This window comes from Scyliorhinus torazame, chromosome 28, assembly GCF_047496885.1.
Source record: "Scyliorhinus torazame isolate Kashiwa2021f chromosome 28, sScyTor2.1, whole genome shotgun sequence".
In the NCBI taxonomy this organism is placed as follows: Eukaryota; Metazoa; Chordata; class Chondrichthyes; order Carcharhiniformes; family Scyliorhinidae; genus Scyliorhinus; species Scyliorhinus torazame.
In genome coordinates, this window is record NC_092734.1 from 9,300,828 (window position 1) to 9,317,038 (window position 16,211).

General features: G+C 49.9%; 1 protein-coding gene across 3 annotated transcripts in view; it reads left to right on the forward strand.

The window, feature by feature from the left end:
• Nucleotides 1-16,211, forward strand: part of unc5b (unc-5 netrin receptor B) — a 244,655-nt gene that overhangs the window by 76,824 nt on the left and 151,620 nt on the right. The window lies entirely within an intron of this gene.

The window sequence follows — 16,211 nt, forward strand, 5'->3', positions numbered from 1 at the left end:
AGCTCCAGTGGAGGGCGCCCCGCTTTTTGTGGCTGTCAGATTGTTTGCAGCCCCCCTGCCCCGTGTGTAGTGAACCTCTTCCGATTCATAGTTTTCATTCCCACGTAACCCTGACTTTACTCATCCTTAATAGGGAAACCACACCCCAGTTAGGCACCTCAAGGTGGTTTACTCACACAGGCAGGCTGAAAGTTTCCCTACGCCCATTAGCAACTAAAGATCGACCAAAGTTTTACATTGCCCCATGAAATGGAAGGGTGGGATTACCTCCGGGTTCCTGACCACACAACGATTTTACTCTGGAACAGGGGCGGTGGCACAGTGGCTAGCACCACTGCCTCGCAGCTCCAGAGATCTTGGTTCAATTCCGGCCTCGGGTGACTGTCTGTGCGGAGTCTGCACGTTCTCCCCGTGTGTGCGTGGGTTTCCTCCGGGTGCTCCGGTTTCCTCCCACAGCCCAAAGATGTGCAGGTTAGATGGATTGGCCTTGCTAAATTGCCCCTTACTGTCCAAAAGGTTAGGTGGGGGTTTCTGGGTTATGGGGATGGGGCCGGGACGTGGACCTAGGTAGGGTGCTCTTTCCAAGGGTTGGTGCAGTCTCGATGGGCCTCCTTCTGCACTGGAGAGATTCTATGGTTTTATGATTCAGGCAAGGCCTCAGACGGGAAGACCGCCCTTGCCCCAATTGAGGCCCTTAAATGGCCACATGATGGCCACTGAAGTATCGTTTCCTGCCCAGCCCCAGTTATTAGGCTGGTGGGAAGATTGAACCTCGGTGTGGGAATCCCAAAATGCAACTGAGTTACATCTTGGGCGGCAGGGTGTCCTCTGGACCTCCAACCCCCTTCCCCAGCCTTTCCCCTGAGATCCCAATCCTCCCCCGTGCATCCCCCCCACCCCCCCCAGACCTAACCAATCCTCCCCGCCCGGAGACCCCTTGAACCTACCTGGACCTCTGGTTCCCGGGCGTAGTTTCCAACATCTTCTTGAATTCCCTCTTCCGCCAGCAGCGTTGTTGCTACAGGGACTCGAGATTGGCCGGCAGCTCTCCGAGTGGGATCTCTTCCCAAATGATGGGTGGGAATCCTGCCTGCAGCCGATCAATCCTTAATGGAGAGTAAATTGTGTGTGGGACAGTCGGGAGTCGGTAGGGGACAAGAACCCTCCATCCAAACTATTCAACCCATAGGTATGAGTTGTGCATATAAAATGGATGAAGGACTTGCATTTATATAGCACCCTTCATGACCACCACTCGAGAGGGCAGCACGGTGGCGCAGTGGTTAGCCCTGCTGCCTCACGGCGCCGAGGTCCCAGGTTCGATCCCAGCTCTGGGTCACTGTCCATGTGGAGTTTGCACATTCTTCCTGTGTCTGTGTGGGTTTCGTCCCCACAACCCAAAGATGTGCAGGCTAGGTGGATTGGCCATTCTAAATTGGCCCTTAATTGGAAAAAATGAATTGGGTACTCTAAATTTATTTTGAAAATGTTTTTAAATGACCACCAGTCGTCGCAAAACAGTTTGCCATTCATGAAGGACTCTTTGAAGTGTTGTCACTGTTATATTTGTGCACAGCATTCTCCCACAAAGAGCTTTGCAATCATGACCAAGTAATCTTCTTTGGTGATGTTGGTTAAGTGATAAATATTGGCCAAGACACTGGAGAGAACTTCTCTGCTCATTGAATAATGGCACGAGCGAGCAAATGGGGCCTCAGCCTAACGCCTCATCCAAAAGGTGCATCTCCGACAGTGCAGCACCCGTAAGGGTGAGGGCTATACCATGTCGCGCACACTGCGTTATTCTGTTCAATGCAATTAATTATTATTTTAAAATTCTGGAATTGAGAGCTAGCCTCAGTAATGGCGATCTTGAAAAGCCCCATCTAGTTCACCAATGTCCTTGAGGGAAGGAAATCTGCTGTCCTTACCCGGTCTGGCCTACATGTGACTCCAGACCCTCAGCGATGTGGTTGAGTCTTATCTACCTTCTGAAATGACGGAGCAAGCCACTCAGTTGTAACAAACGCTACAGAAAACGATAACTATAAACCTCAGCGCACCAGCTCTCTCACTGAGCTCTTGACAGGATGCTGATGGTGTAGTTACACTTGTTGGTGCAGGATGCAGACCTGCCTCCTTCATTGTGGACTAATTCCTGTTCAGCGAGATGTCACCCGGTTTGCACCTTCCTGCCTCCCTGTTCCCATTATTGTTTCATTAATAACCGCATTGAAAAGCTTGATTGGCGCAGCACCTCACACATCTGCAATACAGGATGTGCAGCTTGACCCGCAAGGTCACGATCCCCCCCCCCCCCCAAAACCTCCAGTTGTCCGTCTGTCTCACGTGGCGGGATTTTCCTGTTGAATATTTCCCACCCTGTGGCGTGCTTGGGAAAACATGTCGCCTCAGCCGGTGGATCACATCACACCGGCTGAAGGAACGTCGCCCTATTGTCTTGTAAATAATGGTCTTTTGTCTCGATATTGCTTGTTTCACACCTTTCACCACCTCAGGATGTCCCAGATTGCTTTACAGCCAAAGATATATTCTTGTAGTGTAGTCTCTGTACTTCATTCAGAGGCTTGTTACTCTTTGGAAACCTCTACTCCAGGGAGCTGTGGGTGCTCAGTTCCTGAGTATATCCAAGACTGAGACAGATTTTCGGACACTGAGGGAATCAGTGGACAGGCCGAAAGAGTGGAGTTGAGCTGAAAGATTAGCCGTGATCTTATTGAATGAAGGACCAAACAGGAGGTCGGGTCCCGCTCCAGTTTCTTACGCAGTAACCAATATGCCCACAACAAAGGTCCCAATGAGACTAACGAGCAGATCATTTTCTTGTTCAATGTTGGGTGAGGGATAGATTTTAGTCGGGACAAGGGGAGAGCTCCCTGCTCCTCTTTGAGTAGTGCCAATGGAGCCTTTTTGTCTACCTGGGCGAGGTTTCATGTTTCATAATAAAGCCAGTACATAATAAAGACAGGGTGGCACTGCTGCCTCACAGCGCCAGGGACCCGGGTTCGATTCCGGCTTGGGTCACTGTCTGTGCGGAGTCTGCACGTTCTCCCCGTGTCTGCGTGGGTTTCCTCCGGGAGCTCCGGTTTCCTCCCACAAGTCCCGAAAGACGTGCTTGTTAGGTGAATGGGACATTCTGAATCCTCCCTCAGTGTACCCGAACAGGCGCCGGAATGTGGCCACTAGGGGCTTTTCCCAGTAACCTCACTGCAGTGTCTCAGCCTACTTGTGACAATAAAGATTATTAATTGAATTTCTGCACTGTAGAGATTGTGTGAAACATCCAACAGCCCAGTACTCTCTCAATACACTGCGAGGACCAGCCGAGGTTGTATATTCAATCCTCTAGAATGTAAGACTTGAACCCACGACTCTGTCTGACAAATCAGACTGCTGCCAACTTCACTCTCCGAGCGGCTGGCCCAGGCGCCTTGTTGGGTGTAGCTCAGTGACTCAGTGAGGCACCCGGAGGGCTGGGTGTAATTGCTCCTGCAAAACGAAGGATCTGAATGTGCAACCGAATCAGAACCCAGCACAAATGAAAGAGAGTGCCGCAGGTTCACAGAGCGATCCCGTCGAATCAGAACACAAAAGGTAGTTTAGGTTTCAATGCGTTATCCCTTGGGGGATAGCGCACTGAGAGCGGCTCCACTGCTCGAATCACTTGGTTGGGTTGGTGGCGGGGGAACGGGTCTGGGTATGAATGAGTTTGTGGCCGTGTTAATTTTTCATTCAGGCAGGTGATGGTGGAAATGTGGCTGGGTTCTGGGCCGCAGTGTTACTCACCTGATGTATTCTGGGAAGCCATCGGGACATTGATGTACATTACAACAGTAATTACACTTCAAGAGTATTTCATTGGTGGTGTAGTGCTTTGGGCCAGTGTGAGATTGTGACAGGCGCTATCTGAATGCGGTTCTATCCGTGCGCAATTTATGATTCCAACAGTTTCACCACTGGCATGGACCTGGGAGAAAAGCTCCCGTCTGGTTTCTGGATGGGGGTTTGCCCAGCTACACCCCATTTGTATTGTTGCAGGGGGCAACATGGAAACCAATTCTCAGGCTACAGTCTTATTTTCAGACCAAATCCCTCCGTTTTCTCAACCCTCCCTGTCTCTGAAATCCCCTTCAACCCTCCCACATCTCTGCCCTCCTCTGACTTCTCCGATTGCCATCGCTCCACTGTGGGCGACTGTGCCCTCGACTGCCTCAGCCCCAACTCTCGAACTCCCTCCCCAAACCGCCCCTTCTCTCTGCCTTGCATCCAGGGAAATATGTTATGCGTGCGTTGGTGCTTTCCAGCAACAGTACCAAGCGCTTGCTCAACGCAAGCATGCGTCCGCCATATTTCACCACGCTGTAGTTCAACTGGAACCAGTAACATCACCAGCTGCCGGGAACCCCTTCAATTAAAACCACCCCGGGGGTCTCTTTTAACCAGACTGAAGAGGGCTTATCTGCCGTAATACCAACTAAAGTTGTTCCTGTGGTGGAGGAAGGGTCTGCAGATTCTCTCTGGATGAGTTTTCATAGAATACCTACAGTGCAGAAGGAGGCCATTCGGCCCATCGAGTCTGCACCGGCCCATGGAAAGAGCACCCTATCTAAGCCCACACCTCCACCCTATCCCCGTTACCCAGCAACCCCACCGAACCTTTTGGTCACTAAGGGGCACTTTAACATGGCCAATCCATCTAACCTGCACATCTTTGGACTGTGGGAGGAAACCGGAGCACCCGGAGGAAACCCACGCAGACACGGGGAGAACGTGCAGACTCCGCACAGGGCAGTCACCCGAGGCCGGAATTGAACCCGGGTCCCTGGAGCTGTGAGGCAACAGTGCTAACCGCTGTGCCACCGTTCCCAGCATTCCCGCCCCTGATGTTCTTCCCTGCCTGTACGGGACTCGTCATCTACATTAGAATTTACAATCCCTGCGAATAACAGCTCTGAAATGACTGCTGCTGGCATTAGCCAATGTGTGTTGAACACATTACTGTAAAATTCCCCTGCCTTTGTTATTTTAACAAGAGGCATTAATCTGTTGATTTTAATTGGGTCAGCAGCTCCATTAAAAACAGCAGTTTTGCATATCATGCAATCAAATTAAGTATTCATTCACTCATATTAACAGGAGGCCCTCTGTAGGCTCCTGTGTAAATACTCTGACTCGTGTTTACTCACAACTAGCTGTGTGTAAAGCAGGGGAACTTCAGTTCCAGGAATGGTTACCTATTGCTCCAAACCATGCCCAGGAGCAAGCTGGTACTGGGGCAGCTCTGGCAGCGGAGAAGAAGGAGAGGCGACCCTGGTGGATCAGCAGTCTGATGGGTTAATACTTGTCCCTTTGGGGATTTGCCAGTTAGCTCATTAATGTGTGATTCAGATTACCATCAGTCCCGGGAGACTGATCACACTGCAGTACATAGGGAATAGGCTGCTGACTACAGACCCTAGCTTGCACGCCAGCTACTGAATGAGATCTGTCGGGACACATTAGAACCAACCTCATTAATTAGCCGAGTCAGGAAGGTGTCAACTGGTTGGAAAACGGACGGGGAATTTTATATTTTAAAACCAGATCTTAGCTTTGCCTGTAACATTTCATCATAGAATTTACCGTGCAGAAGGAGGCTCTTTGGCCCATTGAGTCTGCACCGGCCCTCGGAAAGAGCACCCCACTTAAGCCTATCCCATCCCCGTAACCCAGTAACCTCACCTAACCTTCTTTGGACACTAAGGACAATTTATCACGGCCAATCTACCTAACCTGCACATCTTTGGACTGTGGGAGGAAACCGGAGCACCCGGAGGAAACCCACACAGACGCGGGGAGAGCGTGCAGACTCCGCACAGACAGTGGGATCCTGGAGCTGTGAAGCAACTGTGCTAACCACTGTGCAGTAAAAAAAACAACCAGTTGCATTTTTGTGATACGCAGAGGGGCAGCTTAAGGTTTCTCTTTTAGGAGAGCTCCTGTGTTTATTTTTCTTTCGTTTTCCAGTTTTACCCCAGCTCCCCTCATTGGCTTGGGTCATGGTCCCACCAGGGCACAGTGACCACGTGTCATGTTTGAGATTCAGCAGGACAGCACGGTGGCGCAGTGGTTAGCACTGCTGCCTCACGGCGCCGAGGGCCCGGGTGCGATCCCGGCCCTGGCTCACTGTCTGTGTGGAGTTTGCACATTCTCCCCGTGTCTGCGTGGGTCTCTCCCCCACAACCCAAAGATGTGCAGGGTAGGTGGACTGGCCACGCTAAATTGCCCCTTAATTGGGGGAAAAAAATAATTGGGTGCTCTAAATTTATAAAAAGAAAAAAAAATGTTTGAGATTCAGTGGTGAGTTTCGGGTGGCTATTCAACTGCGAGGGCATTGAGATCAATACTATCTTCAGACATGGCACTTGCCAGCCAGTGGTGTGCGAGGACCGGGGGGGGGGGGGGGGGGGGTGCAGTGATCAGGAGTGGAGAATCTGGCCATTCCCCCCAACCCAGCCCCACCCCAACTCAGTCCTTCGCTCAGGAGACTGAAATCCTTGGAAACGCCACAAACGTTAACCTGACATAGATGCCCCGACAAATCTTCTTAAACTGTGTTACTCAGTGACTCCTTCGGACCCCATCGTACAGGTAGTGCCCGGGGTTTATTGATGCTCATTGAACGAAGTGAGCATTTATCCAGTGCCTTTCACAAGGTGACACATTTTAGCAGCCAATTTGAAATGCTTTTGCAATGTGGCCACTGTCATGCTGTAGCAAATGAAGCTACCAATCTGTGTCCCGCCAAACTCCCAGAATCGGAGGCGCACAGAGAGCGTTGTGGAGGCAGAAGAAGAGAGAGAGAGAGATAGTGGGGGCGGGTAGGGAGGGAGGCTATGGAGGGATTTGAAAGCACAAAGTTGGTGATTTTAAATCTGAGGCGGTGCAGGAACAAGAGCATAATGTAAGTCAGTGAGCACAGGGGGGTAATGGATAAATGGGACTTGAAGTGAATGAGGATACAGGAAACCAGAGGTTTGGGACGTGACCTTTCTGGTCTTGTGCCCAAGTGTATATTGTCGATGTAATTGAGTACATGCTGGAGAACAGAGTAGATTATATTCTTTTTTTTGATAGAAAATTCAAAGCCTTCTCTCTGTGACACTGAAGTCAAAAGAAATCACCGACTTAATACTCTGATTGCAATTCAGCGCTGGCTGTAGGGCTTTCCTGTGTGATAGTGCAGACTTGCAGTGCTGCCAACTGTATCTCTGAAAGGCCACAGCTTAAAACTCCAATTCCAAGTCCAGGCCCTTACACATCCCGATTTTCATTGTTCCACCATTGAAAACAGCACTGCCTGGGCCTCCACTCTGAAATTCCCTCCCTAAAACTCTCCACCTTGTTTTGTTGAGGTTTCCCGCACTGTATGAATGACTTGGAGACAGTCAATATTTAGTTTGCCCCCAAACTATTTACAAGCTGCAAGGCCTCATGGTACATTCATTGGACACAAGAACAAAGAAAAGTACCGCACAGGAACAGGCCCTTCGGCCCTCCAAGCCTGCGCCGATCATGCTGCCTGTCTAAACTAAAATCTTCTACACTTCCGGGATCTGTATCCCTCTATTTCCATCCTATTCATGTATTTGTCAAGATGCCCCTTAAACGTCACTATCGTCCCTGATTCCACCACCTCCTCCGGCAGCGAGTTCCAGGCACCCACTACCCTCTGTGTAAAAAACTTACCTCGTACATCTCTTCTAAACCTTGCCCCTCGCACCTTAAACCTATGTCCCCAGGTAATTGACCCCTCTACCCTGGGAAAAAGCCTCTGACTATCCACTCTGTCTATGCCCCTCATAATTTTGCACACCTCTATCAGGTCGCCCCTCAACCTCCTTCGTTCCAGCGACAACAAACCAAGTTTATTCAACCTCTCCTCATATCTAATGCCCTCCATACCAGGCAACATCCTGGTAAATCTCTTCTGCACCCTCTCTAAAGCCTCCACATCCTTCTGGTAGTGTGGCGACCAGAATTGAACACTACACCCCAAGTGTGGCCTAACTAAGGTTCTATACAGCTGCAACATGACTTGCCAATTTTTATACTCAGGTATGCGAAGGATGTAGGTTGCTGCTGTCGAGAGCATGGCAGGGGTGGCGAGAACAGGGTAAATGGGCTGGCAGCTGGACGGGCAAGAGGGCACCTTCCTTCTGGGGCTAGATCCCGTCTCTGCAGTTAGGCCTCAAGATTTTATCACACATTTCCTGCGTTGACAAGCACCTGTGAATTTACCAAAAGAATTGGCTTTCCTGCTGTCATCTTTTGACAGGGCATGGGAACTATTAATAGTTTTGAATGATGCATCATAAATTTAAGTGCAAAAACTAGACTAGTGTGCCAAACTATCATCATGCAGTGTAAAATATTAAGATCTGTGTCAAAATAACTGTCAAGCTCGCCAGAGACTTTTTGCACAGAGTAGCGGTATTAGGGATAAGAAATGCACACTTATTTACGGAGTTTCAGGCCTGTGATGGATGACTGGTGCACTCAGTAATGAAGTCTGCATCTCGACAACTTAGTCCCCAAAGCCAGACAGATGATGTGATTATTGTGATTATTGACTTAACGTTATTAACCAGGAGTTGTCATGTTGAATACTAAATATAGTATTGTGTGCGGACAGTACAGATAATGGGGTCATGGGTCACCCTTGACTCCAATGCGGACAGCAGTCAGCAGCCTGTTGTGGAATTTACTGCTGGTGGCGGGTGGCGCCAGAGCGGAGGAAAGCGTCGATCGTTAAAAGTTACCGATCTTCTTATCAGCACTGTGACGGAGGAATGTGATCTGGGGTTATCCGCTGAAGGAGCTGCCCTGTGTTTCGGTATTTGCTCAGTTTCAGCTATCAATAAAGCACAGAGCTCGAAGGAAAGTCTTGGGGGTTCGCCTGAAGAATCATTCCACAAAGAGCTTCACGTTTGACGAATTAGCTTGGGAGTGCAGTTAGTGTTGTCCTGTTGGGCAAGTGTGGCAACCATTTTATGCAGAGCAAGACAGCAACACGCCCCTCCCCTCCCCCCGAGTCAAGAGGTACCTTCTTTGGCCGGCCCTGTGTCTACTTTTCCATTAGAGCTCGCTGGGAGCCAGGCAAAATATAAAATACCCTCAAAGGTCCCGGGGGCAACCTTGAGCGCACTTGATTGCTTCCATGTATTTTTAAAAACATAGACTACCCAATTCTTTTTTTCCAATTAAGGGACAATTTAGCGTGGCCAATCAACCTATCCTGCGCATCGTTTTGGGTTGTGGGGGTGAGGCCCACACAGACACGGGGAGAATGTGCAAACTCCACACAGACAGTGACCCAGGGCCGGGATTGAACCCGGGTCCTTGGCGCCGTGAGGCAGCGGTGCTAACCACTGTGCCGCCCTGCTGCCCCTGGCTGCATGTTGCAAAGCAGAAGCTGACACAGAATGACCATCGCAAGAATGAGCATCCATTCCGTGTGGTTACAATCACTGTCTCAGCCAGACCTGCTCACTAATACTTTCTCGAGGAGAGAAGGACAATGAATGCTGGCTTTGCCAACTATGCTCATTGGGCAGCACAGTGGTTAGCACAGTCGCTTCACAGCTCCAGGATCCCAGGTTTGATCCCTGGCTTGGGTCACTGTCTGTGTGGAGTCTGCACGTTCTCCCCGTGTGCTCCGGTTTCCTCCCACAGTCCAAAGATGTGCAGGTTAGGTGGATTGGCTGTGCTAAATTGCCCTTAGTGTCCAAAAATATGCATGTTAGGTGGGGTTACAGGGGGAATGGGCTTGGGTAAGGTGCTCTTTCAGAGGGTCGGTGCAGACTCGATGGGCCGAATGGCCTCCTTCTGCACTGGAGGGATTCAATGGTAAGAAGACACAGAAATGAATTTGGAATTCTTTGTGAACCTTGTTTGGTTAAACAACAACTCTCATTGAGAACTACCAAAACTAACATTCTTTCTAATTAAAATGACTCTTAGTCCAGTCCAGCGCCGGTTAGGTGGATTGGCCGTGATAAATTGCCCCTTGGTGTCCAAAGGTTAGGTGGAGTTACGGGGTTAGGTGGGGGAGTGTTCCTAGCTAGGGTGCTCTTTCAGAGGGCCTGTGCAGCTTCGATGGGCTGAATGGGCTCCTTCTGCACCGTAGTGATTTTATGATTCTATGGTTATCACATTGTTGTTTGTGGGAGCTTGCTGTGCGCTAATTAGCTGCTGTGTTTCCTACGTTACAACAGTGACCAAGCTTCAAAAAGTATTTCACTGGCTGTTAAACATTTTGGAATGTCCGGCGCTCACGAAATGTGTGATATAAACGCACATCTTTCCTTTTAGCTCTTGTCCTAGCATTTGGATTGACAAAGATCACAAGGCAATGAAAGGGCCTCCAAGGGTTGAATTCTCCAGGGAGTCAGTGACATTGGCACTTACGTCTTGCAGTCAACATTGGCGCACGCGGCCTGGAGAGATGTTGCTGGTTGGTGTCACTCGGAGTGTAAACGCAACCTGATTTCAAACCGTTCATGGTACATGGGGCTCCTTGAAATGCCCAGACACTACTTAGCATTCATTTCAATGATGAAACAAGAAGGCAGCTCACTACCACTTTCTCAAGGGCAGCTAGCGATGGGCAATAAATGACACCCACATCCTGTGGAAGAATTAACAAAATTAAAGCTTTCAAAGAAAGTTTTTCAAAGAATTATTGCCCCAACCATTTTCCCCTGGGTATTCGCGCTGACGTCAAGACATTGCAAACCGGGGCCGTTCCTGGCTGCAAACACGACTGTGGCAGGAGTTAGGAGCCGGAACTTCAGTTCATCTGCCTTCAGATGTCACTGCTAGGGGCAGAAAGTTTCGCAACCGAGTAAATTTGTTGCTGGCTACGTGTTTGGAGGGGAGGGGAAGGCGGAATTGATTTCAGGGCCTCGAAATCCATTTGAAGCTTGTGTCACTGGGTGGAAAAACAATCGATCCTTTCCAAATCGATGCGAGCAGTTTTGCTGCCAATTACTGTGCAGTGGCAGGTAGCACTGTGCAATGCAGGGAAGGCCTCTGTGCCCTCGTGTTAAGTGGAGCCTTAATTGCACACACTTCATTCAGGAGCTGATTTGGAATATTTCTACTTGTTTTCTGGTTTTTAAAATAATGGAAACCATTGTTCGCAACGTGTGTAGGCAACTTTCTCCAAACCTGTATCACAATGGCAGGATTTAAACTGTTCAGCATTAGTGGGGATAATGGAATTACTATCTTTAATAGTTCAGTTGCTGAGGCTCCGCTGTCGATCGTTAGCGATCAGGTTGCAATAGCTTTATTCCTTCCCATGTGCTCCACGCTCATTTTCATATTCACTCTATGCTTACTTCTCTTGTTGCCAACTCTGGTTGGATCTTTTCCTGGAGATTTCATCACATGGTCTTCAAACCCATCACCCGTCGCCCACTCCCCCCCTATCCGCGACCAGCCAGTAAACCACCCTGATTGGATGGCTCCCGACTATCGTTCTAATCGCCTTATTCCTGGAGACTCTGGGGCAACCCTGGAGGGTTGGCAACCCGTGAGAACATACCATATACCCAGAGCAGAACCACACTGATCCTGATCTCAAACCAGAGACCAGTGTGTGAGGGAGCGATGGCCTGATACCAAAACTGCAGGCGTTCACTGTGGACGTGTTAGACTTGTAGCTCACGATGTAGAATCCATAGAATCCCTACAGAAGTAGGCCATTCAGCCCATCAAGCCTGCAAAGACCCTCCAACCTATCCAGTGCCCCTGCGCATTGCAGCACCACACCTGTTAAGTCGGAGTTCGTTGTGTGGACGAAGGGATTGTTTCCATCTACACAGATGTAATCGCTTCTCTGATAGGGCATACCTGGGGAAAGACAATCAAAGGGTTGTTTTTAAAAAAAAGTGTTTTCTTTCATATGTCTTTCAACACTTTAGTTTCTCGGTTCCAAAACAATATTGAGGATGGGGTCGGTAGGACTGGTTGGGCTGGTTGTAACATCGCAGGCTGGAATCTCCAGGGGCCTAACCACAGTTGGCAACCTTCACAGATGCCTGGAAGAGAGCGTGACTGGCTGAGGAGAGCTTTTTGTCCTCCGTCATCGAGCTGAGCGTTATCCCGTCGTAAGAAACCAAACCGTGGCCCTGGGTGAACAAATGCGGCATGTACTCTGCGTGGAATAATTCCCCACCGAGAATGCAAATCAAGTAAATCTGAAGTTTGGTGCCGTTAACTCTGTTAAGCATGAGAATGAGCTGCAACTTGAGTGAATGTGAATGTCTCCCTCTGATGAACTGGAATTTGACCCAGACTGGCTGGGTGCCTGTACATGTCTGTATTGTATGTACATCCCTCACATCCTCCAGGCAGTAATTTGCAGCCTGTATCACAGCAACAGAAGGCGACCATTCAGCCCTCCAAGGTTCACTGGTATCATGGCTGATCTGTACCTCAGCTCCGTCAACCTCCATCTTGATTCTTTATTCCTTCACCGTACCTGTTAAAAATCAATAGAGCTCCGCTTTGGCATCTGATCCCAAGTCTAAAAGGTTTTTTGGGGGGAGGAAGAAGGTTTCAGATTTCCACTCTTAAGTGCTTCCTGACATAATTCGAGAGAAGCTTCACTCTGATTTTAAGATTATGTCCCTTTGTTCTGGACAGCCCACTCCTCCTCCATCCCCCACAAGCATCAGATCCTTAAATCAGCTTAATCCCGCCACTCCGATCACCCCCTAGCGCTCGATACTCGAGGTAATACAGGTTTCACCTGTTGAGTCTGGCCTCATAATTCAGCTCTTACGAGCATTGGAGATGGTACAAAAAGCTGTGGTCAGAGCTTTGTGGGAAAACACTTCAGTTCTGTCCCCCAGGTGGCGTTGGTCTGCGGAAGTGTTGAACGAGGGGCCTATCATATGAAGAGAGACTTCAAGGGTTGGGCCTGTACTCCTCACAGTTTAGAAGAATGAGAGGTGGATCCTATTGAAGCGTATCGGACGCTGAGACTTCACGGGGTGGTTACCGGGGAGGGTGTTTCCTCTCATAGGAGAGACCGAGTCTGGAACTCTCCGTCCGTTCACCGGGATACTCTTTTCCCATGGGCAGCGCACCCCTCCACCCGCGGCTTTCCCAGCAGTATGGGATGGCTTCAATGGGAAATCCCATTGCAGGGAGGAGAGAATCCCATCGCCAGTAAACGGAGTGCCGCCGGGAAACACATGGCTGGGGGAGGAGAGAATCCCGCCCAGAGTCCCTTCCTGGTGGTTTAGTGAGGGTGTCCTGTGGACTGCTGGGTCAGAATGGTCCCTGGCCAGTGAGTCACTTCACCTCATCTCAGGCGGCATTAAGAAGCATGGCTTCGTGGGTGGCACTCTTGCCCCACCGCCAGGAGGACTGTGGGTTCAAGTTCCACTCCATCGACCTGAGCACAAAATGCAGGGCGATGCTCCCGTGTGGTACTGATGGTGCTGAATTTCGGATGCAATATTAAATTGAGGCTCTGTGTGTCCTCTCAGGTGGATATAAACAACCTCAGGATATTTCGATGAAGAAACGCAGGAGAGGTTTCCCCAGTATCCTGGCCAATATTTATCCCTGAAGCAAAACACTACAACAGATTAGTTGGCCACTATCACAGTAAGGTCAATGTTCTGGGGCGAAATTCGCCAGAAACGGCTCGATGTACGCCGACAGGCGCCCAAAATGGCGCAAATCAGACGGGCATCGCGCCGCCCCAAAGGTGCGGAATGCTCCGCATCTTTGGGGGCCGAGGCCCAACATTGAGGGGCTAGGTCGGCGCTGGACGAATTTCCGCCCCGCCAGCTGGCGGAAAAGGCCTTTGGTGCCCCGCCAGCTGGAGCGGAAATGACATCTCCGGGCGGCGCATGCGCGGGAGCATTAGCGGTCGCTGACAGCTTCCCACGCATGCGCAGTGGAGGGAGTCTCTTCCGCCTCCGCCATGGTGGAGACCGTGGCGGAGGCGGAAGGGAAAGAGTGCCCCCACGGCACAGGCCCGCCCGCGGATCGGTGGGCCCCGATCGCGGGCCAGGCCACCGTGGGGGCATCCCCCGGGGCCAGATCGCCCCCCGCCCCCACCCCCCCCAGGACCCCGGAGCCCGCCCGCGCCGCCTTGTCCCGCCGGCGGGACAGGCATTTTAGCGGCGGGACTTCGGCCCATCCGGGCCGGAGAATCGAGCGGGGGGGCCCGCCAACCGGCGCGGCGCGATTCCCGCCCCCGCCCAATCTCTGGTGCTGGAGACTTTGGCAACCAGCGGGGGCGGGATTCACGCCAGCCCCCGGCGATTCTGCGACCCGGCGGGGGCTCGGAGAATCTCGCCCCTCATCTCTTTATCTCACTCCCCTCCTTTAAGACTCTACTTAAATCCATATCTATTTGGCCAAGCTATTGATCATCTGATCTAATATCTCCTTATGTGGTGCAGTGTCTTACTTCGTGTTCTGAGGGTCCTGAGCTCTTTCATTTCATTAAAGGTGCTATATGAATGTAACTTGTTGCTGCTGTTTGTGGGATCTTCCTCTGCACAGGTTACCTGCCGGGTTTCTTGCATTGCAGCTGGAACAGCACGTTGGGTGCATTTCATTGGCAGCAAAGCCCTTTGGAAAGTCCAGAGTTTATGAAAGGTATTTCAATTGGTCTGTGCGCGCTTGCGCTGGGGAAAGGACAGAATCAGGTTCCCATTTCGAATCAACACTCAATGAAGTGCAGCGCAGCTGGCCAAGTACCCGGGATTGAGGCTGCAGTTCACCTTGCGGTCGAGGAGCGTGCCGACTTTCACGGTCCCGGCTTACGGTCGCCAGGGCGAGCGACTGGATGGGAAATGCGCAGTGGCTGGACGCCCTGAGTCAGGAGCTGACGGGTCTTCCGATTGGAAGGGGAATGGCTTTTAAGGAAAACGCACTGACTACTCCTAGTTCATCAATGCTGCATCCGGTTTTCGTAACATTCACCCCACTTTACCACTCCCAAAATGAGTGTGGTTTCCAAAAGGTTGCTCCTTGTCTCCAAACCCAACTTTTGTTCCTGATGTCCTGGTCATACAGTCTGAGGCAGTGGAGTGGTTGTTTTGGTTAACACATGAAGGAGGCACGGTGGCGTAATGGTTAGCACTGCTGCCTATGGCGCTGAGGACCTGGGTTCGATCCCGGCTCTGGGTCACTGTCCGCGTGGAGTTTGCACATTCTCCCGTGTCTGCGTGGATTTCACCCCAACAACCCAAAGATGTGCAGGTTAGGTGGATTGGCCACGCTAAATTACCCCTTAACTGGAAAAGAAAATTGGGTACTCTAAATTTATTTTTTAAAAACACACTAAGGAGCCCTTCAAACTGTGTCTTTAAGTCCTATATGTATATATTTAAGTCCTATATGTATATATTTCCGTAATACTATACGTAAACACGACACATATATATGCATAATCGCACATGCATCTAGAGTAACAGCATCCCCGAACAGGCGCCGGAATGTGGCGACTAGGGGCTTTTCACAGTAACTTCATTTGAAGCCTACTTGTGACAATAAGCGATTTTCATTTCATTTCATTTTCATTTCATACTCACACATATATACATATTTAGTCATACATATATGTGTAAACATATTTTATATGTATATATTTCTCTTCAGTGTTCTTTCCCAGTTCTGATTCTGCTCAAAGACATTGAAAAAGCAATCAGAAAGTTAACCTACGAGAGAGAGAGAGAGATGGTGAGAGCAGCGAATATGATTTTCACTTGAGGCATTTTCCTGTTCCCACTGGTGCTATATATTTTCATGAGTTGATGTTCCATCCTGTTGTTTATTTGGCAGGTGAGCTGTGGGTGTGCTGACTTGAGATTAGCTCGGGGTGGTATTAAAGGCATTACAATTTTCCTTAACCCCTACCCCTCCCCTCCCTCAGGTAAGGGAAGGGACATTAGAGATCTGCATCTACTTGAAGCACAAATTTAATTTCGAAATTCCCAGATACCAGAGTATTGTTGCCAAGTATAATTCTTGTATGTCTTCCTTGGCAACAGGCTACAGTATCTTCTGGGCGATGTCTTAATGCAATTAAAAAAAAGGCAAACACAACAACTTTCTTTGGAATCGAGCCAAACAATTGATTTTAAGTGAAGACCTGAAGTAAAATCCGAGCGCAT